General features: G+C 40.9%; 1 long non-coding RNA gene across 1 annotated transcript in view; it reads left to right on the top strand.

Annotated features, from left to right (window-relative positions):
* The window catches only part of LOC119257769 (uncharacterized), a 79,350-nt gene extending 55,360 nt beyond the window's left edge, over positions 1–23,990 (top strand). The window contains exons 5-6 of the long non-coding RNA XR_008553964.1: positions 22,099–22,170; positions 23,536–23,990. This is a non-coding gene — a long non-coding RNA (uncharacterized LOC119257769). The remainder of the gene's footprint in view (positions 1–22,098; positions 22,171–23,535) is intronic.
* Positions 23,991–25,511: the final 1,521 nt, after the last annotated feature.

Raw genomic sequence — 25,511 nt, 5'->3', positions numbered from 1 at the left:
GAACTATTTAAGTTTCTAATTAATCTTTTATACAGGAAGTTCTTTTTCGTGTTCAAATCAAAATCATTCTGCCACAAATTAAGCCGAACTTGGCTGTTTGCCTTCTTTCTAGGTATGATTCAGAGGTAGGTGCCGTGCTGTGTTTTGTAACTGGTTATCTTTAAAAATAAATGGGGTATCTAAATGGTTTACTTAAAAAAATTTTTTTTATTAAAATGAATGTTACTAGGATTCTCATTTGAAGTCTACAGGATCTGAGTGGGGAAAGAAAACTCCTATCTTTAACAGTGTTTGAAATTCACAAGCGGTGGAAGAAAGATGTTATGGGACAATCTTTTCTTTGTCCATGGTCTTGGGTGTTCTGTGTTGTCTGGGTAGGCTGTGTGGGAGAGAGGATGGGCTTGTTCAGCTGGTTTGGATGTTTGAGGTGGGGGTGTAAAGGGAAGTAGGTGAGGCCTCTATGTGTTAAAGAACAAAGAATCACTCTTCCTTACCTGCCTGGATTGGAAAAAGCACCCAGTCAACTCTGTCATCAAGGCAGTGACTCTTGCCTAGACAGGAACCCTATGAACTATTTATACACGACTTTCTGCATGTGGAATCTGGGGAAATCAGACCACCCTTCCTATGGGTCAGCTGCCAACATCCTGAAATAACTCTGAAGACGGGGACTTTTTCATTATAGTGTTTTACCTTTTCATATTGCCTGCAACTGAGGGAGGGGGGTTGGTTTTACTCCCATTGTGTTTCACTGTGGCCTCTCCTGCCCCCAACTTATTACCACCCCTTTACTTCCTCTCACACCCTTTCACCTGTTTAAATTTGGGAGAAAAACAAGGAAATAGGAAAGAGGCAGGGGGGCCTGGACTGGCCTTCCGCTGAGAATGCATCTGCCTCCATGTAGGGTGTTGGCAGCTCCAAGCCTTCCTGGGGTGTGTCCAAATACCTCTTCCAACTGTTGCCCGATACAGAAAATTCCATGTGATTCCCTCCTAAGTTCAGACCTCTACCATTCATTTTTGTCATTTGTTTTGTTTTTCTTTATGCAGTGAATTATATTTTCCCCAAATCTTTCCCCTTTCCCTCATCCCCTTCATGCTCGCGCTAGCTCTCTCTCTTCTCTCTCTCTCTCTCTCTCTCTCTCTCTCTCTCTCTCTCTCTCTCTCTCTCTCACACACACACACACACACACACACACACACTAGTCTATCTATGTGTTAGAACTTGCTGTAGAAATGTACAGCACATTAGAGAGAACTCCTGGAGATTGTGACATTTGGATGGGAATTTAGAAATAGTTTAATCTAATTTTTCCACTTTTCAAGTGAGAGGCTCAAAGGGGTGAAATAAACTACCCCAAATCCAACAAATAATAAGTGAGGGAACTCTATAAATTAGTGCAAGTGCTTTGTGGAGGACAGTCTGTAGACCATGGCGCTGCAGCTGATCAATGCCCAATAAAAATAACAGATAAGACTTTGAAACAATGGGCCTCCCCTGTGGCGCAGTGGTTGAACACTGGGTTGCGAAGCTGCGCGCAGCTTCTGTGGCGCCAGTTCGATCCCCGGCTGCTCCCTGGCCACCAGAGGAGGGTCCCACATGGCGCACAAACCTCTCCTGCCGCCCGCTGCTCCCCTCCGTAGTGTACTTTGGTCCTTCTGCCTGCTCTGCTCCCTGCTCTGGCTCTGGTGAATTCTCTCACCCTCCCGTGCTTCTGACTGTACCCAGTGCTTGTATAAATAAATAAAAAGTAAATCTTTAAAAAAAAGACTTTGAAACAAGGTATTAAAACTCTCTAGAAATTACGAATGATGAGGACAGAGACAAGGGAATGAAGAGTTGCCTCTGGCTTAGGTATGCTCTGAAATGTTAAATCTGTTGAAACCTAAAGGAATAATTAAGGGAGCTTTCTTCTGGAGCAGAAGCACCTAGATAGCTGTTATAATAGTCAATATAAACTTCTGACCTTTCAGTCTGTCAAGTTTTATTGCCATGATTTAAACAATATGGAGTTTGCATGCACCATTATCTGCATTTCTCTTTGTGATAAATTACATTAAGAATGCTCTACAGCATCACAAAAAGAAAAAAAAAAAAGAACACTGGCAGTAGGAGATACAGAGTCTTATTGGTGCCAAAGTGTTATTTAACCATGGATAAAAATTCACTCCTCCAAACCACGACTCCCTGCTACAGTTCTCCATTACCTCCTGCCACCCTGGCTCAGTAGATTACCCACCAGTGACAATGATCAGTTAACCAGGGTGCTTACTCTTAGTCATTTTGCAAAGATAGGGAATGTTGGAGAATTCTGTTAGTAGTGATACTTTCTGTGGAATCCTACAGAAAATGCTATTGCCAACAATTTTTAAAATTAAAACATCCCCCTAATTAAACGAAAAACTGAGGACCAATGAAAGCCAATGGATTCATTTGATATTGCTCTGTATTACAAAACACAGTGAGGCCAATTATCCTGGGCTTCTTCAAATAGTTCATAATTACTCTAACTTAAAAATCAAGGTATAAAAATATTCCATTATATTCACTATCAGTGGCTATGCCTTCTCATGGAGTGAGTACCTTTCATTTTAGGGATGGCATCTGCTTACTTGGAATCATTGTTAACAGACACCTTTGAGCTAACCAGCTATTATCTAGTCTTGTGGGTAATGGAAATCTACATTTTTCTAACTTTCCTTTATCTTTGAGGTAATCAGGAGGGACCGTCAATTAAATAATTTATCTCCTGGCCAATTGCATATAATTTCCTATTGAATCCAGTCAGTAATTCTGAGGGATGTAGTTTTCCTCTTCTTCTGGCAGGGGATGCCATAAAAAGGGTATCATTTTAGGAGCAAGAACACAAGGGTCTAAGTGTTAACCTTGAAATATAGCAGAGGCCTCTGACTAGTAACTTCAGCTCTGAATCTTAGTTCCTTTTTTTTAAAGATTTATTTATTTATGCATACAAGAGCTGGGGTGTAGGTCTGAGGTGGGGGGAGGGGGAGGTGAGAGGATTCACCAGAGACAGAGTGGGGAACAGAACAGTCGGATCTACTAAAATACACCACCGAGGGAAGCAGCAGGTGAGAGAGGAGAGGTCTGCTGCACCAGGTGGATTAGCTCCCTAGCTAAGGATCAAACTCTCCTGAAGTGGCTGCAGATAGCTTCATAGTGCTAAGACTTAACGCCTTGCGCCACCAGGGAGGCCCTGATCTTAATCCCAAGCCTTTGTTGGCAAAATGAAAGCATAGCATTAGACAAACTATTCTGTATTTTCTTCTACTTTTAGCACTCATTGTGTCTGAAATGTCAAAAAGAAGAGCAGGGGTCAAGGTAGGGGATATTATAGATATTTAAACATGCCTTGCTGGTAGTAATTAACATCACCAGAGAAATCAACCCAAGGCTGGTGGAGTCCTTTTAAACTGAGTGAAAGCACTCAGTTCCTTGCTAGAGCAAAATTTTATTTCATATCTGATATTACAGTTTCTTGAAAAACAATATTTGAATTAGTCATAATGCAAGGATCCCAAATTATAATCATAATTGGACAATAAATCAATCACAGTGAATCACTGTTTCTAACTTTCTTCCAAAATTATTTTCTGTACTAAACCATGAATTCTCCTCTCTCTTATTGTCCCTTTCTAGAACACCAATGAAATAGGTTTTAAAATAAAGATGAAATAACCTTCTGCAATTGCATACTGTAGTATGAGGTACAATTTAGCTAAGGGCAATTTCTCTAATCATTTAGCACTCTGGTAAATTGTGCTCATGCATATTTATATATAGCTCAGTCGCTTTACAGTGAGAAATCCATACCTAGACATTTCCCTGGTGAATGCCTCATGAAATCAATTTTCAACATTAGCTGTCTTTCTAATAATCCAATCCAAAGAGAAGGCTCCTTTGCAGAATGTGAAGGCAGAGTTAAGGGCAGGTGGTATCTGATAGGATCTCAGAATGAAAGCTGTTCTGGAGAAGCCCAAGGGAGAATTTGCCTTTGGCATTCATGAAGAAGGAATACAGCTCATTTCTATCAGTGGCCCTGGGGCCTTTCCATCATGGAGGTGGAGAAGTTCTTACTAGAGGTTGTGACAATCAAAACAAGAATCAGAATGTGGTTCCCTTAACACTCCTGACTGTAATCTGAGACAGGTCTGGCTGTTATTTTGCTACACAGCATGTTCTGCAACATGCACTCCAGTACATGTGACATTAAAGTTCTCAGCAAACCATCACTGGAGCAACTCATGCCTTCAGTGAATCTTAAAGAAGTGGAACAGCTGCCCATAGGAATAAACCCAGGACAATATAGAAAATGGTAGAGCCTAGAAAAGTTTAATGTCTGCAGAGAAAAGCAAGCTTGTTGGTGTGAGCAGAACTTTCTCTGTAAAGAGCTAGATAGTTCAAGCTTCAGGCTATGTGGCCCTGTAGTATTCAACTCTTGCTGTAAGATGAAAGCAGTCTTACATGATTGAGTGTGGTAGTGTTCCATTAGAGCTTTATTTTCAAATCAGGTGACTGGTGATATTTGGTGCAGGGGCCATAATTAGCTAAGTAAGGCCTGCAGGAAATCGTAAGTTGCATGCAGAGCTGAGCAAGCATGGAACCTGGGACGGTCAAGAGCCTGACATGGTGAGACTCTTTTGCCAGGTCAAGTAGCTTGGGAGTATGAGAAGTGAGACACAGTTAAGGTCAGAGCTGCCCAGACAACGTCAAATGTCAGATGGTATCAATACCTCTCGGTAAAGTGTAGAAAGATAAACCTACACCAAACAAAAGTGTTGGCAATTTTCTCTCCTCACATGATAACCAGAATTCATCCAAGGTCTTGCCTGCGTAATTGGCACCATGGTTAGTTCCAAAGCTGGGCCAGGCTTTTTTCTGCTTATGACTAAAGTGCCAGTGTTGCTTTCTAATATTCTCCACAAGTCTCTGGAGACAAGTGCATGGTGGAGTTTGTTCAAGAGCAGGGAAAGGAGAAAAGCGACTCTAGATAGCACCAGGGACCTTTCAACAGAGAACATGTATTTGCTTTACTCACATAGAGATTTGGGGAAATTACAAGCATTTATGCAAATATGTTTTCCATTGCATTATAATTTCCTGTCTCTATTCGCAGACTCCCACTCCAACCATATTTGCCATGAATAATTGAGAATAATTTAGCTTGTTCCTCTCATGAATGACAGTTTGGCTGGCCCCTGCCACACTTTCACAATGTACCCATTAGTGAGATCATGTCTGTGCTCTTCTTGTAACTCCAAGTGAGAAGGGAATCAAGAGTTGTCAACTCTCAGAGGACCTCAGTGGGCTTGGTCCCAACTAGGCAAGGAAGAAGTGAAGTTCTTTTGGCGATTAGATTTTCTTTCTAAAACAAAGTCTCCTGCAGCCAAAAGAAGGGCAAAGGGTTGCCAATACTACCCTGAGAACCTTACCTGCTTGTTTCATTTGGAATAAGCAGGTAATACCCTTGTTTTCTGATAAGGAAGCTGGGCTTTGGAGAAAGGCTTAAACTAGACTTCAGAGTTAAGTTGGCACAATTATCTTTGCAGCATACAGTTTTGCTTTTATAATTTAAAACAGTTATTAAATGTATGAGTCAGTATGGTGAAGATTAAGATTATATCTGAAAGGTTATTGGCATACAGATTCCACAGTATTGTTAGAAGTCAACTGAATCATAGCCTCCCAGGGAAGGAGGAGACCTTGGTGTTATCTAAACTACAGGTTAGTATATGGGGTAACTGGAACCATGCCCAAGTCAGTGGGTACTAGTGACCCACCACTACTGGAAATGTTGAGTGGTGATATGGAGGCAGTACAAACATCTTTAGAGTTTGAAAAATAGAAACATAGCTGGCAAAGACACTGATTAAAAATGACCCCTGCAAATGTGACAGAAGATGGTAGGTGTTTGCAGCACAGGGTGCTTGTAAGTATTTTGGACTATTTCATGACTTGAGATGATTGGAAAGCCAAATAATCAACTTGAAATCTCTATGCAGTTTCTCAGAATTTTGCCTAAGAAATGTTAGCTCAATGATTGAAGGCTATCAGGAACACCTGCCATAAGGTCATTTTCCTCTACAGGTGAGAAATGCTGACTCCAGGGTGAATTCTATCTGCGGAAAACTGCCAAGTCTTCAGTTTGAACCAAACTGCTATGGATAAAAAGAAAAAGGGGTATGATTGTGAAAGAAAGCCCTACATTACAAATAGTGAGGGCTTTCCAAAAGAATAAAGAAGTTATAGAATATGATGTTAGACTTCGAATTCTGTAGCCATACAAAGAGGCTACTTCCCCAAAGAGAGGGGAATGCTTATAGGCAGTTATTGCAGCTAAATCCTTCCTCAATGTCAAGTAAACTCTGACCCTTGTAAATCACCAAAAAAAAAAAAAAAAAGAGAGAAAGTTTTGCATATAAATACTTCTGGATTCAACAATTTTGAAATGAAGGCTAGGATAGGTTAATAAATTTTAATATAATCCTACATATTGGTTATTAAGTCAGAAGTCTGTGTTAATTCTTGTTAAATCTTTAAAGTAGTCATCAATTTTTTAATTCAGTGAGGCTATTACCTATGGAATTATTTAGTCACCAACCTAAAAATACATAACGGCAAGCTCCAAATGTTAAGTCACTTGTAAGCCTGCTTTTTGTCTTGTCAATCACAGTTGATGAAAGCAATGTAAGTGATCAACAGAAGCAGAATACTCTGCTAAACTGCAGATTTATCTGCATGGCCTTATCTTAAGGGTATGAGAATAGAGTTATAAAAGGTACAAAATTATTTAATCGTGAAGTTTCCAAGAAGTTTGTTTTTTTCCACACCCTAGACTGTCAGCTGTCACAATCCAGAGGTCATTACAACTCAACTCAGATGCTGTGGGTGGCACCATGAACTTTCTGTAACTCAGACTTGGGCACCCTTGTTTCATTTTGTCATCTTAACTTTAGACATAAATAAAAAATACTATATATTTAGTATCCTTATTTAAGATAGGAGTAAATGATGTCGTGGAAGAAAAAAGGATTCAAAGTATAAACTTCATAAGGTATTTAGCTTCATCTTCTTTCAGTGGATTATGATTGGCTTTTATTTTCTTTTTCATGCTTTTCTACATTCATCAAATATTGCCTTTGTAGTCAGGAAAATATTTTTAAATACTCTGTTCTCAATAAGGCATGTAAGAGAAAATAAAAGTGATAGCCATGAAGTGCTTAAAAATCTTGTAATTAAAAAGTACAAATTAAAACAATAATATTATTTCATTGAACTGGCTAAAAGAAAGAAAATTTACTAAATCCAAATTTGGCAAGACTGCTTAATATCTGATATTTTCAGACACTGATGTTAGCAATTTAAATTGTTAGAAAAAATTTTTTTTAAAGATTTATTTATTATACTACAAGAGCTGGGGTACAGGCCAGAAGTGTGGGGAGTGAGAGGATTCACCAGACACAGAGTGGGGAGCAGAACAAGCAGACTGACTGAAATACACTGCTGAGGGGAGCAGTGGGAGAGACATGAGAGGTCTGCTGCGCCATGTGGGTATCTCCCTGGCTGGCTGGGAATCGAACCTGTGTCTCAGAGGCTGCGGACAGCTTCACAGCACTGTGCTCAACCCTCTGTGCCATCAGGGAGGCCCTGTTAGAAAAATTTTAGAGAAGAATCTGTGATAAATAAAAACGTTCTTAAGATCTAAGTAATGATAATGACAAATTTATCCTAAGAAAGTAATTCAAAAATTAAAAAAAAAAACAGGTGCAAAGATCTAATAATTTTAAGAACAAAAATTATAGAAAAATATATAAAGTAATAAATTGGTAAAATGTGGCGTGTAATATAATAGAATTCTAGTCACTAAAAAATGAAAATATAAAAATTGTTAGTCATAACCCTGAATTTAAAAAGCAGAAGAAAAATATTCATAAGATCTAGTTAAAACATGTAGAAATATATACTTATGACTAAGCATTAGAAGGAAGTCATGCAGTACACAAAATAATTTTGCTTATATAAGAAGATTATGGATAAAATTTTCCAAAAACATTTAGCATTTTATTTTGTAGTGTTAATTTCTCTATATAAAGCATTTTTATTTATTTATTTATTTTTAAAGATCTATTCACCCATGCACACAAGAGCTGGGGTATAGGCCACAGGCATGGGAGGGTGAGATGACACACCAGAGACAGAGTGGGGAACAGAATAGGCAGATTGACCAAAGTTCATTGCTGAGGGGAGCAGCGGGCAAGCCAGAAGAGGTCTGCTGCATCATGTGGGCTGCTCCCTGGCTCGCTGGGGGATGGAACTCATGCTGCAGAGGCTGAGGACAGCTTCATAGGTTGCGTCCTAACCCCTTGCGCCACCAGGGAGGCCCTATATAAAGCATTTTAACATGAAACAGTCTCTTGAGCAACAAGACACTGTTCTAAGTATAGTGGACTATGTGAGATAGGAAGAGGGTTATGCCTTCTTTATTTGTAACCTAGATCAGGTAGGTTGGCATCTTATAACTTGTTAGCATCTGTATTCTGATAATAGAGAAAAATTAAAAGCTTCACTCAATTCAATTACACTAGACTGAAGAGTTTTAGTATTTTCCCTAAGCATGAAAAAAATCACTGAAGAATCCACTGTGATGAAAACTGTGTAGTAATGGCATAAGGATAGACATACAGATAAATGGACTAGAATTCAGAGTCCAGAAATAATACCATATACTTATGGCCAGTTGATTTTAATAGGGGTGACAAGACCATTCAATGTGGAAAGAATAGACTTTTTGACCAATGCTGGGACAGTGAGACAGCTAGTTACAAAGAATAATGCCTAACTCACCCCATGTACAAAAATTAACTCAAAATGGATCAAAGACATTAATATGAGAACTAAGACTATAAAACTCTTAGAAGAAACAGGATTGAATCCTCATGACCTTGGTATAGACCAGGCAGGGACAGCTGGGCAGCCTATACTCTGCTGGAATCTTAGTCTGGGCTCTGGCCCAGCTGCCCAGTTACCCTCATTTCTACCTTGGTCAATCCACTCAGAGGTGTGTGTGACTAATCTCATAAAATGTGTTTGCATGCCAAGAGAGGTGATACAAAATATTCACCAATGGTTGTGAGTAAAATGTATTTAGTATTAACAACAAGCTATCAATTCCTAGGAAGGAAAGTTTACACTGGGTTTCATGAGAAAGGGACCAGTAGATGTGTGGAATGGAGTTTGGGGTTTTTATTGTGGGTAGGGGGTAGAGCTGGTTAGGGTCATGCATTGTGCTGGAAGGTGCACTATTTGAGATTCTTGGCTGCAGAGGCATAGAACTGTCATAGATCTTCTTAACCTCTTGCCTACAGGGAGAGGAAGCAAGAAAGAAGGGTGGGAATCTAACAGCTAGCAATGATCAAACATCAAAAATAGAGTATTTCTCCTAACTAAATGTCATCTGTGTCATCCTGATTCTCAATTCACACTAGTCCTGTGAGATCTCAAAGAATCTTCCAGTGGATTCCTTTTCATGCTAAGTTAATCAAACTTGATTTCTGTTGGTCACAGTTAGGAATAATGACTGACAGCAATAGAGCCAGCAGTTTTGGAAAACTATTACATGCATTTCAGATTAAATAAGCAAACAGATAAGCATAAACTCTAAGCACAGAAAAAGTGAGCACAATTCCAAAGCAAGGAAACAGTTTTTGTAGGTTTCCAAAGATGCGTGTTCTTTCTACAGTTGTGGTTATAACAAGTCTGAGGGGTCATGATGCTGAAAAACATCTTAAAAAGTCATTTAATTCACTCTTGGGCACACATATGATTCAGATGCATAGAATTCTAAAGCTTGAAGAGCCCCAAAAGATTTTTGGGAAAGAACCCTTCATTTATTGATGAGGAAACCGCCATGCAAAAACAAAGTGCTTTTCCCAGTTATATCAAGAGTTAATGGGAGAGGGCCTCCCCCAGTGGCACAGTGGTTGAACACTGGGCTGCGAAGCTGACCGCAGCCTCTGCAGCACCGGTTCGATCCCCAGCTGCCGGCGAGGGTCCCACATGGCGCGCAGACCTCTCCTGCGCGCCCGCTGCTTCCCTCAGCAGTGTATTTCGTCAGTCTGCCTGTTCTGTTGCCCGCTCTGGCTCTGGTGAATCCTCTCACCCTCCTGTGCTTCTGACTGTACCCAGTGCTTGTATAAATAAATCTTAAAAAAAAAAAAAAAGAGTTAATGGGAGACTTGAAAGCAGGCATTCAAATTTGTGGTCAAGGGACCCTTTTTATTAGAACTGGCAGCTTCTCAGAATTCAATTCAAGAGGCTTTCTCATGCCTTGGTGCTAGGAAGAACAGAATCTCCCTTTACAATACATAAAGGCTTTATCCTATATCAATGGCACAGTGCTCTGGTTCTTTTATGTAGGCTCAAGTATTGTTGATGTCAAGGTCATAGACTTGAGTCAGGAATGAGCTGCCAGTTTGGCTCATGTTGCATAGCACAGTGTTCAGATGTTGGCTGGTCATGTTGTAAAAATGGGATCCTGCTAGGGTAACCTGGGTAATTGTGTGTGAATGACCTGGGAGGTCCATCACCACTGCTCAGGACACAGGGCTTGAACAAACTCCCAGGGGACTGAGATGAAGACAATGGCATCAGCTTTACAGATAAAGGATGTAATTTTAGACCCTTACAGACCCTTTGCTTTAGAAAACAAAGTACATTTGACAGAAAACAATGAAGAATTCCATTTGCTAAGTAAAATAGCCTGGGCATTAAGGGAACATTCTTTCTCTGGGAGTAAATGGCAGGTGTTTCTTCATGTAAGGATTTTCCTATTCCTCCTCTGCTCCATAATCCACTAAGGCTGCCTTTGCAAAGGGAGAAGCCCTGAGAATATACCATTTCTTCTTGATGAGAAAATGTTAGAAAGAACCAAGAGCACCGAGTGGATGCTTGTAACTACTTAGTACATGCTAAACATTGAAAGCTGTTACTGTAAGCCTGAGATAATTCATAATTTTTGGAGAAAGATCTAATTCTAGAATAGGGAAGTTTTTATGGAGAGGGAGAAGAGGAGAAATCATTTGTGGCAAAGGCACTGAGAAATGGTGTGTTATAGCCTATTGAGGGTTGAGTGGAGAAGGTCTATTGAAGAAAGAAGCAGGAGATGGGTTTGAAAAATAGCAGGCTAAGGCTGTCTTGAAGAGGACTATAGTGACAAGGCAAACAGTGTGGTCTTCACTCTAAAGACAACAGGAACTACTTGAAGTTTTTGAGCTGGGAGGAATGATGATTGAAGCTGTATTTAAGGAGAACCGATCTGAGAAGGAGGTGTTAGCAACACTGGAAATGGACAGCAGGGAGGCTAGAAAACTCACTAGTTCTCATCAAAGTGGAGAAAAGTGACCTGGAGTCCTAGGGATTCCCAGAACACAGGACTTTGCCTCAGACCATCTTCCAAAGAGCTCTGCTCTGTGCCATGAACTTGCCCTATGTGCACAGGCAGGCAGCTGAGTGAACCTGATCCAGGAGCAGACGGGTCACTCCGGACTGCACAGAGCATGACACTGACAGATATTAATGAGTTTTGTTAGGTGAGAGGTTCTGATCAAAACATGTTGGACAGAAAACACAGGAGAGTCCCATAGGTGCCTTCATCCACCTTGTCCAGGACCTACCCAACAAGACAGGAATGAAATCCATGAAATTGTGTCTCCTTTGCAGTAGGACAAGGGGGTATGAGTCCTCACTCCTGGTCCCACTGAGCTGGCCACCTAACCCACTCTTTTTCTACATACGAGAAACTCATTGCAGCAGGTCGCCAAGCTCTGGCCCAAAGCTCACCTTCTCCGCTCCATTCCCATCACACATACTCATACAGCTGATGGGGCTGGAATATAAAAGAATGACAGAGACATTCACATTTTATTGTAAAATCTTTTAACCAGACTACACATAGATATTAAAAATTGGGGTCACTTTCAGCCCATATTTATTCAGTTTACTCATCAGACTCCTTTGCCTGAATGAAACAGTATGCTGAATTAAACAAGATATCTAATAGATATTTGTGAGAACTGATTAAATCCTTGACTACATTGCTTTTCAGTTCATAACATCAAGACAAATACTTCACCTTCCTAAAAATCTTTGTCCTGACTTCTAGAACCTAACATCTTAACCTCCACGTTTTGAATGACTATCTTTTTTTCTTTCGTTACCACCTATGTCCAACCCATTTTTGTGTGACAAGTAAGTTTTCCTTATCATAGAGCTCCACAACCTCTGATTGTTTCTTGGTCTTTGAGCCCAAAGGAGAAATAGGTACCAGCCTTGATGTAGTCAGTAAGGGAAAAGAGATAAGGGGAACGCAAACACATTTGTCATGTGGGCATGCAATTATGAGCAGCCTGAACTCTGTGCTCTGGAAACAGAACAAAGAGGTACCCCAGTCTGGGAGGGTCCCAACCCCAGAGCAAAAGCAGAGCCCTGGGGAGCCAGTAGGACTTAAGGAGCAGCCTCTGTCTGTCTTTCCTCTTCTCTGTTGTGGAGGATCCAGAGGAATCTGTCTACAGCGGCAAGTTCTTCTCATAAGCACTTCCTCTCCTCAGCCCACCATTGAGAAACTCAAGACTTGAGTAACAAGAGCAATTCTGGCACATGCATGGACTCAGGGGAAATCACTGCCTGCTCCACTTCACTGGAATGTTCAAGAGGCTGGTTTGATTTGATTAAATACTCCAACCTCCAGGAAAGAAGCCAGGTCACGGGGGCACATGATTAATATAAGGAACCATGAAGACAAATGATTGGGCTTTGCTGCTACCAAACTGACAGAAGCATTTAACCACAGGGAGCCTGAACCTTTTCCCAGCCCCACTAGTCCTGGGTTCTCTGCTCTGGGCACACTCCCATGATCTTCGTGAAGGCCACGTAAGAAGAGATGAATTCAGCTGATTCCAGGTGAGCCTTTCTTAGGAACAGTTAGGAAGTGTATTAGGCACATGTTAGAGAAAGAGCTGCACTTGTTAGTCTATTGCAGGACACCCCAGTTATATTTCAGGTCCATGGTTTGTAGAGTAGAGATGAGTAACTAGGGAAATGGCATTTAGACAGGCCTGCCTGTTTCAAACAGAAGACTCCATTGGTATCCCAGATGTCTGAACAGCCCTTCCAATCCTTTGAGAGCCATCTAAAATTGTCCAGGCAAGGCGTTTGCAATTTCAAAGGCTTTGATTCTGTAAGTCGTCCCCAAGATGTCTTCAGTTCCCTCGAAGGCTTTCAGTGTCATGGTTCTCTCTGATGATTAAAGTTCTGCCTCCTTGCAAAGTTCTGCACCATTTTGCTGAAGACAGAGGCTAAACTAATTCTCTGATTTCCATGGGGGAAAATATTAACAAAACAAAATCTAAAAACTTCAGCTATGAGAACCATGTGTGAACACAGTAGACTCTAAGGAAGAGCTGGAAGTCCCAAGGAGAGGTTCACGGTATACTCACCATGGCAGTGGACACTCCTGATCAATAACACCGTTCATCTCCCTGGGGCTGGGGTCAGCTCCCTGGGCCCATCACTGTTCCATATGTAGCTTGCTGCAGTGTTTCCATTCTCCCTTTCCTTTCCTTTCCCTTTCCTCTCTTTTCTCTGCTCCATCGCTATAGGAACAGATTTTTGCTTAAGCTCCTGTTTTTTCACCAGCCACCTTAAGCCATCTTCCAGATATTTTCTCAAGCAAAGATACAGTTAATTCCTGTTATTCATCATAAGGTTTTTATAAAATCACTGCAGACACTGCATTAGCGAGTGCTTAACCACACTCCTGGGGGAAACACAGAGATTGGCTCCCTGAGCCTTGGGTCATGACATTTTTGTCAAGCAATCAATACATAACTTTGTTTTATGTGTGTTTTTACTTAATGACACCATATTTAACAGATATCATTGATTCATTAATATTCATAAATGACTGGACACACACAGGTGACAATGCACTCACTTGCACCTGAGCAAGATTCAGCTAACAGGTGTTTCCCTGTGAAGGACACTTATTCACAGTATGAGAGCCAGGAGAAGACAGCATCGCCTATCCCATCTCGGCTGAGAGCATGTCAGGTGACTTAATTTTTTCGCTGCTCTGCTGCCGTCTTTGGATGCCTGCAGAACTATTTAAGTATCAACTTGAGGGTTGCCAACAAATGTTAGCAAGTAGTGAACTCAAGAATAAGGATTGGCTAAGAAAGTGCTGTTAACAGTTTTTCCATTTTGTCCCATCTATATTAGCCTGTGATTTTTATATGAAAAATTATTTCTGCTGTTTGAAAGAGATTTGAAAACCATTGCTTTAGGAACCCTGATCCCTGGTTCATTCAAGTTGTTTATCAGTCTTATAATAGAGAACTAATGAAACTAAAGAAAAGCAAGGTTTGTTCACATGCAAAGAATGAAGAAACATCCAGAAGTGAGGATGCTGCCTGAAGTGGGGAGCTTTCATGTTACTTTATAGACTTTTGTTTGGCTGAGATGATAACCTCGAGATCATGATTATATTGTCCTTTAGGACATGAACTAGTTTTGTATCTGATCTACAAATCTTATTCTAGAATTCCTTTTTTTCCAAAATGCCTTGAAGGTAAGTGCAAAGAGTCCATCCAACTTTCCTCTTTCCCTAGCCTGGGAGGCAGTCTTCATACCTTTCAGTGCCTCTGGGTATAGATAGCAAATTGTTGCCAATCATGGGATTGCCCTGTTGTTTCAATTAAAGGACAAGAAGCACTGTAACAAAGCCTGGTGTTCAGGTTGAAAATCAGCACCCATTTCTTGGGAAAAGTTGCCCCGTTTTCTGGGATCAGCACTTGGGTGAAATGCAGCACACTCAGGCTAGTGATGCTTTTCTTGCAAGAAATGTGATATTATGGGCACTTCATGATGTTCCCAGCTAGGCAGCCACTAACTGCTTTCCCAGCTCCTTTCAGTTTGTCACAATTGAAGGCTAAATGGCTGGGGGATGTATGAGCGTGTGGTTTTCAGTTTAGCTATTTGAATGGTGCTCCCCTGCTTCTGTCTGATGTGGCCCATGGAGCAGGGTTCTTGGCTGTGGCCCCTGACACTGGTTCAGCCCCCACAGCAGCCCACAAGTGTATGTATCATACTTGTTTACAGATGTTTACTTGTTTACTTGTTTCGATTACTCAGCTCACACCTTTCTGCACTGTCACGTCAGTCCCACAGAGATGAGTTACAATTGCTCCATGTCACAGAAGGGTGAATGGCAATAATGACTGGCCAGTTTGACACTGACCATTGAGGAGTTGCTTCTGAAATTATGGAGACAAGGCCGCATCAGCTGTTATCATGGAGACCAGCTTCTGCAACCTCCTCCCTGGTTCTCAGGCTCTGCTGACAGTCAGAGGTCCCTTTAAATCCTCACTCTGCTTTTTAGTGGCTGTATGGACTCAAAGCTTTCTTCTTAAAGTCTCAGTTTCTCTGTCTGAAAAATTGCAGTAACCTACACCAGAGCATCACTCAGGGTATTTGTGTAGAGAGTGTACACGAGGCATTTAGCCCTGTGCCTGCCACATGGGAGGGAGGCACTGAATTTAAACTTGACCCAGACACTGAAGGCAGCAGGCCCGTGTCTGCCCTAGCAGAGCCTATGACAATAGTGACACCACTGCAGGGGCGGGCCAATGACATTAAATGGTTGAAAGAGTTAATTCGCTTTCCAGAAGATCTAACTTTTGACTGCATAGAATTTTCAACCCCTGGGAAAACCTGACTCAGGCAGCCTGCGGGGTGTTTAAAGCTGATGGCCTACATTTCTCACTAGGAGGCAAGGCCATTGTTGGCTGCCTTTCCCTCTGACATTTCTGCCACTCAAGTATTTTCCTCTCCCAGATATGCTGGGCTTGGCTGCAAATTACTTGCTGTGGCAGTTAAATGGGAATTAGCAGGCTTTGCATTTCTTCTTATAATTATCTCTCAATGTGGCAGAGAGGGTGGCACTTTGTGCAGATGAAAAGATTCTGAGGTCGTGTGCTGGGTCAGAGTAGGGGCCATGTTAGTTTACAGCTCTGCTTCACTTGTCTCCTGGTGACAGCATGACCACACACATGACTACATAAAGGTCCTCATCCAGGCTGGGGACTCAGGCGCCTACTAGGCATCTCTGAAACCCCCTGAGGTTGAGGTAGGTTATAAAGGCTTGTATTTGGAAATGCAAGGAAGTCAGACCCAGCAAAGCTAAATGATTAAGAATCTGGAGAGATTGATTTCAGGGATTAAATACCTACTCTGTCAGTTGATTCAACTGGGAGACAAGAGATAGGAATGATAACCATGCCAGGAATTTAACTAGATAAAGTTCCAGATAGGTAAGGTCTCATTTAGGGTCACCCAGAGGTTATGTGAGAAATAAGTGAAGCAAGACCACATCCATCATGAGGAAGGAGAAAGCAAAAATGGACACTTAATGTTACTGAACATGAATGGGAACAGCTACCCCTTGGAGCAGATATTTTCATTTACAAATATGAAAAATGTTTTAATTAATTCAGCTGGTCAGTTATTCAGCAAGCACTGACTGATGGTCTACAGCTTCCAGGCAATGTGCTAAGTAAAGATAGATGAGTGCTCTCAGGCTCATGGCAGGAGGTGTGTTTGTAATATTGTTTGAGGACATTCAGTTCTGCTCTAGAAGATAAGCACAAACATTGCATGGATGAAACTCAGAGGTATAAGGTATTACACTGTGTTAAATAGTGTCCCCCAAAATTTATGTTCACCTGGTACTGTGAGTGTGCCCTTAATTGGAAATACAGAATTTGCAGATGTAATTTGTTAAGACAAGGTCATACTAGACTAGGGTGGGCTGTAAATCCAATGGCTTGTATCCTCATAACAAGACCAGAAGAATGACATAAGACAGAAGAAGATCATGTGAAGATGGAGGCAGAGATTGGAATGATGTGTCTATAAACCCAGAACACCAAGGATTGCCCGCAACAACCAGAAACTAGGAAAGAGGCACAGAACAGAGTCACCCTCAGACTACAGAAGGAACTAACCCTGCTGAAACTTTGATCTCCAGAAATGTGAAAGAATACATTTTTGTGAGACAGGTTAGACACAGATAAAGTCAAGTATGTGTGGGCTAAACTTATATGGAAGATCCAAGAGGCATAGCCACATTAGATAATGAATATACATAAGGTCTTAAAATGGTCAATCATCGATCATATCCATTCTGGTTCCATTTATCCACTGTCCACAGTATGCAGACTGACTGCTTAGTAGGTCATTGGTAAGTTCCATCAATGGCCAGGTGTGATTTTCCTGTATCTGTCTTATGTAATGAGTGGGTTGGACCCAGATACTTTCTACTTGTTGGTCTTTTGTACACAAACCCCACCAGAAAAAGCTCCTGTGGCAGAAAAACAAGGGAGGGGTGGAGGGTGAGAGAGGACTTTCTAATATTGTATAGCCCAGGATTCAGGTAGTGTGGTCTACTTCTTTTGTATTTTATCATATGTCTATTAACTGGTTCAACTCTTTTCCCTTGCTTCTCACTGAGCATTTAAATTGATTCCATAAACCATGTGATAATACCATCATAATTTGGTGATGAGCCTTTTAGTTCCATGAATCTGGTGTACCTTGCCTGGTAATATATATGGAGGTTTCCCATATTGCCCCAGGGGAATCAGTTTAGCTGGTGGTATTTCCTGGAAACTAGTTATTTCCATGATCATTCAAGTGTCCAGTAAACAGAGCACATAGGAGGAATGTATGATCTAGTCTATAGCAGTCAGGCAGGAAACACTTCCTGTAGGAAGAAAATTCATAGAGATCCAGAAGAGCAAATAAGTGGCAGAGGTATGGAAGAATGTCCTTGGAAGAAGGAACAGAATGCGCAGAGGCACAGAAATAAGCAAGAGTATAACAAATTCGTGGAACTGAAAGAAATCCAGTATGGTCTTGAGCACATATAATAAACAGGAAAGGGTGAGCAATGAAACTATGTAGGTGGGTGGAGTCTTTTTAAATCAAGTATAGAGATTGGACTTTATCCCAAATCACTGGGAAAACTGAAAGATTTTAGGCAAAGGAATGGTATAAGGAGATACTTAAGAAAGGTCACTCTGGCTGTTGAGCAGGGCCTTAATTATTCAGGAATGATAGATACTTAAACTGAAACAACCATTAAGAGAATGTTGCAGTGGTCCAGGTGAGAAGATGCTGTGGAACAGTGATTCAGAGAGTAGAAATGAGGAGGAGTCACCAGATATGTAAGAGACAGATCCCCATGGCTGATAGGATATGGGAGAGGAGGAAACAGGACTCCGGTAGGGAGTTAGCTATGTGATCCTGAAACCCAGAAAGGGAGCTGGGGCCGATAAATAGATGTGGGTGAACAGCTTATTAATTGATGGAAATTAAAGATGTTACTTATAGCTATAAGCTGTGTAGAAAGCCTCAAATCAGGACTGTGGCTTAGTTTTAGGAGATTCAAAAACCAGATTCAAAAAGCCAATAATGAGATTCGTAAAGGAGTCTGGGAGCATCCAAAAACATACTTGACAATTAAAGGGGGCAAAGCAAGAAGTAACCAGATCACTAATAATGAAGACATTTCTGAATGCGAGTTGTTTTACTTACCTATTAAGAACTGTCTGACTGCAGATATGGCAAAATGCATCTTCTCATCCCCATAGAGTCTCGCTTCATAGCCACTTTCTTTTCTAGAGAATGTTAAACAGTAAATGTGTGTGATATGAGTGAGAGTGTTAGGATGCAAAGCTTCCCAAGGAAATATAATTCTTGGGTCTCCCTCCCTGGTGGCCTAGGGATTAAGTCTCAGCACTCTCACCACTGTGGCTTGATTCTATCCCTGCCAAGGAGCTGACCCACATGGAGCAGCAGACCTCTGCCGTCTTGCCCACTGCTCCCCTCAGCAGAGTATTTCAGTCAACCTGCCTGTTCTGTTCCCCACTCTGTCTCTGGTGAATCCTTTCATCCCCCCTCACCTCTGGCCTGCACCCCAGTTCTTCTAGGCAAAATTAAATAAATAAACTCTTTAAAAATAATAAATATGATAATTCAGTTCATTTCTTCGAGTTCTGCTTGGATCTCTAAGCTATGGTTTTATAGATACATTTTATTTACACAACACAAATATTTTAGAAAAAATTTCTGGAAGGTGCTTTTATAGATTAAGTCATATTTTAATGATGCCTAGTTAGTCAGCTTGTTTTATTAAAAACAATCCTATAGTAAATATTTTTACAAAATGAAGAATTCTCTAATATGCCTTTTATTTTTATGATAAACTTTAGAAAGAGGGATTCGCTATTACCTTGATAAAGGTAATAATCTGTGTGAAAATATTTTACAAATGTAAAAATCCATTAATTCAACTGTTTGGACAACATATTACTTATGTATTAACACATAGTAAATTATTCCCAAACCCAGTAGTTCAGAATGACAAACATTGTATTTCCTAGTTTCTGAGGGTCAAGATTTTTAACAGACTGGTTCTAGTTCAGGGTCTCTCACTAATTCGCACTCAGGCTGTCAGCTGGGGCTGTCGTCTTTGAAGGCTTAGCTGGAGTTGAAGAAGCCACTTCAAGTTCTCTCCTGCAGAGAGACAGCAAGAGGCTTCAGTTCCTTCCATTGTGGGCTGCGCACACACGGCTTCCTGGAGAAGGAAAGTCCATGAGAAAGAGAACAAGTCAGGCAGAAGCGGAAGTGTTTATATCCTCATCTTGGAAGTATCTTCCCGTCACTCCCCTGTGTTCTTTTGGTCTCACAGACCAACTCTGATCCCATGTGGTTACCGTGGCACCACACACAGTGTGAACACCAGGAGGCAGGGTCATTGGGGGCCATTTTGGAGACCGACTACCACAGGAAAAAAGTTACATAGATGAATCTTTTGAAAATCCATGTTTTGTGACTTTGTGTACCTTCATAGTAAGATTACTAGGCCAGTGTTTCCATGGGGTTTCCAATTAGCCATAGAATCAGAACCTTCAATCTGTGATGAAAAGTAACATTTGATCAAGTAGTATAAAAATATGATACATTGAAATAGTGCGTTGAAATGCTAAGGAAAGTATTCAATACCAAAGTTTGTGTCAGACAGACAAGCATCACTTTTTTAAAGGAAATACCTGAAAACTGGTTTAACAAGTCTTAGGCTTCTCACCCAAAGGGCTTTTCCCACAGATCAGGAGGAGTATAAAAAAAGTTGAGAGATGGATTGGAAAGAATATTTGAGGAGGGATTGTTTGAAGAGAGTAATTTATAGCTATGAGTCCTGTCTAAGGGAGACAGAATCACTTTACTAGAATTGTTTTGAGAGTCTGAAAAGTGTTCTCCATGGCTGGAGGGCAAACTGGGTGGATGTCCAACTCTGCCTAGGAAATCTGGAAGTCAAGAGTATGTGCTGTATGATTTCACTCATATGTGGAACATGGAGAAACAATACCAAAGAAAAATAAACCTTAATACAAAGAACCAAATACAAAAGTAAACTTTTAGACTGTAAGACTAAATTAGTGTTTACCAGAAAGGAAAGGGAAAGAGGGATGAATAAATTGGACAAAGGAGTCAATTGTATAGTGAAAGATAAAATTGGATTTTAATGTAGTATATACAGGCATTGACTGATAATGACACATAACATCATGCATTGTTACTTCAGTAAAAATGATTAAAAAAAAAAAAAGCAAAACCGTTAGATTCTGACAACAGAATGGTGGTCACCAGAAGGTAAGGAGATAGAAGTGGGAGGAAGGGGAAGAGGGTCCATTGGAAAGTGGAAGATGAAAACTAGACCTTTGGTGGTGAGTGTGGTGTGATACCTACTTTTGTAGAGGTGTGAAGCTTGCTCCTGAAATCTATACAGTGTTATAAACTGCTGTTTCCTGAATTTTTTTTTAAAAAATTATTTATACATACAAGAGCTGGGGTACAGGCCAGGGTGTGGGGGGAGGGGGCGGTGAGAGGATTCACCAGAGACAGAGTGGGGAACAGAACAGGCAGATTGACTGAAATACACTGCTGAGGGGAGCAGCAGGTGAGTCCGGAGAGGTTTGCTGTGCCATGTGGACTCCCTGGCCAGGGATCGAGCTCGTGCTCCAGTGGTTGCACATTTCTTCGTAGGTTGCATCTTAACCTGTTGCGCCACCAGGGAGGCCCAACTGCTCCCTGAATTTTAAAAAGGTTTTAAGAATAAAAAAGTTGTGTGAGTGAACTGTCAGGCCCTTTGTGAAGAAAAGTTGCTGCCGTGGGATTACCCTGAATCTCCAGTCTGCCTGGGTGGAACATGTGTGTTTACTGTGAGCCTGGGCATGAGGTCCTGGGGGAGAAGTCACCCTGGAGCCATCCACAATCCAGGGAGAGATGTGACATGAGAATGGAGGAAGAGACCAACAGCAAGATTCTGTGCAGTCTAGACCAGTAAAAATCAAGAGCTGAGCAAGGAGGGACTGGCCTATGGAGCATTATAGGAATTGCAGTCAGAGGCACAAAGCCATAACATGGCTTAAGAACCAAAGAGGCAGCTTAAATATCTACAAATATGGAGAGGGTGAGCTGTCAATACCTGTATAAAGAGGAACTTTTTAGGCCCGCTTTCCTTCTAGGCTTTTCCCCTACCTGGATCTTGGTTGGCAAGCTAGTAACTGGGTATGTGTGTGTGTTGAGTGAGTATGTGTTGGGGGAGAGCAGAGGAGCGAAGGACATCCCATTCCTCATGACCCGCTCCAGCTCACAGTAGGTCATGGTAGCTCATAGAAGGTCCCAACTGGAGAGACAAGGTTTAATAATTATTTCAAATCTGAAGTTTATTACCTGGGGCTAGATATGTTAAATTATTGGATTATACTTTGTGTCTTACAGTGACTGAAGAGCTTTCTTTTACCTAAGAGCAACCAAAGTATGCCAGGCGAGTAGTTAAGCCTTTATCCCAGGGGCAGGGCTATAATAAGACACTAGGGACAGAATTGTTATTTATATGATTATATGTTATGATTTCTTCTTGTTCAGTGTGTAATGAGGAATTGTCTCTGTATTTGAAATTAGGGTCATTTTCAATAAGAGTCTTCTGAGTGCCCCCTTGGTGAGTGACAGCTTGCACAGACCATAATGTTACAGGTGAGAGCTTGAATTAAAGACAAGTGACCTAGACAATAAATGGATGCAAATCTTCATTTGTCACATCCCCATAGGATTGTGTCTGTGATGGCAGATTTTTCTCAAGACCTGGAATGGATTCCTATCCACTTATATCAAAGCCCAAAGCACAGAAGTCCTTAAAGGGCTGACCATTCATTTACTAGTTCATTCAATCATTTTCCACAATCCTTCCACATGCCTGGAATCCTCTCTCCCACTGCTCAGTAAAACGGTCTCCCCATGTTTGTGTCTAGGTCATTTCTCTACTTCCAAGATTTCTCTCAAGTGTATCAACTACACTGAGTCACGTGGCACCTTCTCTGCAAGAAAAATTTGGATAGGGGTTAGAGAAAGTGGGTGTTTCATGGAAATGTGATATGACACAGGGGCCTTGGAGGTCTCTGGTGCTTTTCTGCAATATATGTAATAAAATATGTGTATGTATTTATATATGTGAAATATGTAAATACACACATCATATATTTATATTTACATATTTGTGGAAATGTTTTATTTCCCCACCAGCATCCCTTGTATCCCTGCCCCTTTCCTCTTAACCTCAAAACCCTCAGGGTGTTTAATGTCCCCTGCTTTTTGAAATTGTTTTACATATCAGAGAGTCTGCAATATAAATGTCCAGTATTTGTTTTCATCATTCTGACTTACTTTGCTACACATAGTTCTCTCAAATTCCCTCTATTTTGTTGAAAATGGCTGCATTTCATCCATTCTTTTTTTTTTTAAGATTTATTTATTCATTTATACAAGCACTGGGTACAGTCAGAAGCGCAGGAGAGTGAGAGAATTCACCAGAGCCAAAGAGGGAAACAGAACAGGCAGACTACCGAAATACACTGCTGAGGGGAGCAGCGGGCATGGCAGGAGAGGTCTGTTGCACCGGTGGCCGGAGATCAAACCGGCGCTGCACAGGCTGTGGGCAGCTTCGTAGCCCGGCACTCAACCACTGTGCCACCAGGGGAGGCCCATTTCATCTATTCTTATGGCGATATAATACTCTATGGTATGGATATACTACCTCTTCTTGATGCAATCGTCTATCAATAGACATTTATGCGGCTTCCATATCCCACTGTAACTAATGCTGATATGAACATTGTGAAAAATATGGGGTTTTATGTTGATGGTTTCATATTCTTTTGATAGATGCCCAAGAGTGGGATTGCTGGGTACATTTATGAATTTGGAAATCTTAGTAGCATAGAAATGAAGCTAAGTCCAAATAACACTAATCCAGCACACACGGGAATAATCTATACAACTCAGCTAAGCCTCAGACCACTATCAGTCCTCTGGATATACATTAACTTACCTCTCTGTTTGCAGACCAAAGAATGCTGAGCTCTGAGATAAGGACTAATTTATTCTTCTGGAACCAGCAAGCCATTACAGCTGCCTTCACATAGATGACGAAACCCCGGGCTCTTAGTCCTTATTCATGGTTCCTACATGTCTGTAAACCCACAGTGAATACCAAGCACTGATTCCCTTCCCTCTGCCCTCCAAACAGAAACTGGTACCAACCCTCACCCCAAATGACTCCATAGCTTCCTTGCTTTTCTACATGTAACCCTTTCTATAAAAAGTCCGTAGCCTTTGATTGAGGTGGAGGATTTAAGGATTGACTTCCAGCATCCTGGTTTATGCCTTCCAGATATTAATTTCTTTCCATGCATCAAACACTGGTGTTCCATGTTTGATTTCTGTTGTGTGTTGAGCGCACCAACCAGCTATCTTCTGCTATCCACAGCAACAAACTTGCAATCTGGAAAGTTTTAGTAAAAATCATATTTTATGTGTTAAAAATACTTTCCAGATTACTACCTGTTTTTGTTTTGTTTTGTCCTAAGAAAACCATTCTCTCTTTTTGAGGCATAACTCTCTCACAAGTCAAACACCCATTAACCTTTTGGTGAATACCAAGAAGACCGGGTCCTTGAACGCTTAGAAAAACAAATGTATTTTACGATAGAGAACGGAGAACATTTTAAATAACATTTTTGGGCTTTTAGGCTATTTCTTAGGAAGATTATTTACATTACCAGAAAAGCTGTCTTTTTAAATGCATATTTATATGCATTATAATAAGTAGATAATTTGATATATTTGAAAATTATATATTTGGGTGTATAGAGTTAAATAAAAAATGCCTTGAATCATCATTTCAAACAAATAGTCAAATTTTCTAACACCACATATTTGTTTAAACTTTTTTATTGAACTGATATTTGCTTGTAACATATGAGTTTCAGGTGTATTAAACAATCCATACTTGCCCCTCTTGTTTGAAAGGAAGTCTTTAGCATATACTTAATTTCCATGGCTCTGTTTCTCTGTTCTGCTTGGCTTAATATCCATGCTGATATAAAACTTTGAATTATTGGAACATCAAAGTCAATTTTGATATCTGGTCACTGTGCAGTGATCCTCAAACATCCTATTTTCTCCCCTCACCCAGGACGCCTTCACTCTTCTTCAAATTGTTCATTCTTGACATTCAGTTCAAGGGGAGAACACCTGGCTTAGCAGCAATTTAGGTGGGAAAGACAAAAGGTATTTTTTGTTTGTTTGTTTGTTTATCCCAAGTTTGCTACTTACAATGCAACTTACTGCTGAAACCTATAGTGGCATTCGGCTGTATAAACGAATGGGTCATACAGATCAATTGTGGTTGCAGGGTCTTTGACCTGAACACATCTGGAGTGCCCTTTCAGGGCTGGACACTGCCTTTGGGTGGAAGCATTCACTGATGAGAGTTTGACCAAAGTATGGCTGGCTTCTTACTTTGTGGGGGAAGAGTGAGGATGGTTGGTCCAGAGAGGAGAGGACCTGGGGCTGCTAGTGCTTGTTTTCAAGCTTGAAGAAAGGTTGCACAGAACTCTCTTTGTCTGGAAGGAAAAAAAAAAAAATGAAAGAAATCTAGATCTAAGCTTTATGTTGAAGAGAATCTTCTAGAAAAAAAAAAAATCCCCAAGGTAAAAAAGGTCAATTTGTGAGGCAATAGATACCTGTTATCAAGTTGTAGACTATGGAAAGGCTTTCTGTTTCAGTAGGAAGACGAGCTTGTTGCTTCTGTTGGCCTTTTACATCTCTTCAAATTCCCTTTCCCTTCCTTGAAACTTTTCAGCTCGCAGCCCTCACACCCTCTTCCCAGGGAATACAGCCCTTCTAGTCCTGACCACACATATGTGACGCAGCTGCAATACTTCTTGTGCTGATGTTTCTCTTAAGTTGTGATATAAATCTTTCCTCCTGTCTCCTGTGAGGGCAAGGACTCTTATGAAAAGTCTTTTTTCTTTCAC

The sequence above is a fragment of the Talpa occidentalis genome, unplaced genomic scaffold (assembly GCF_014898055.3).
Source record: "Talpa occidentalis isolate TD23 unplaced genomic scaffold, MPIMG_talOcc4v2.1 talOcc4.4, whole genome shotgun sequence".
In the NCBI taxonomy this organism is placed as follows: domain Eukaryota; kingdom Metazoa; phylum Chordata; class Mammalia; order Eulipotyphla; family Talpidae; genus Talpa; species Talpa occidentalis.
This window is presented reverse-complemented; position numbering and strand designations above follow the sequence as displayed.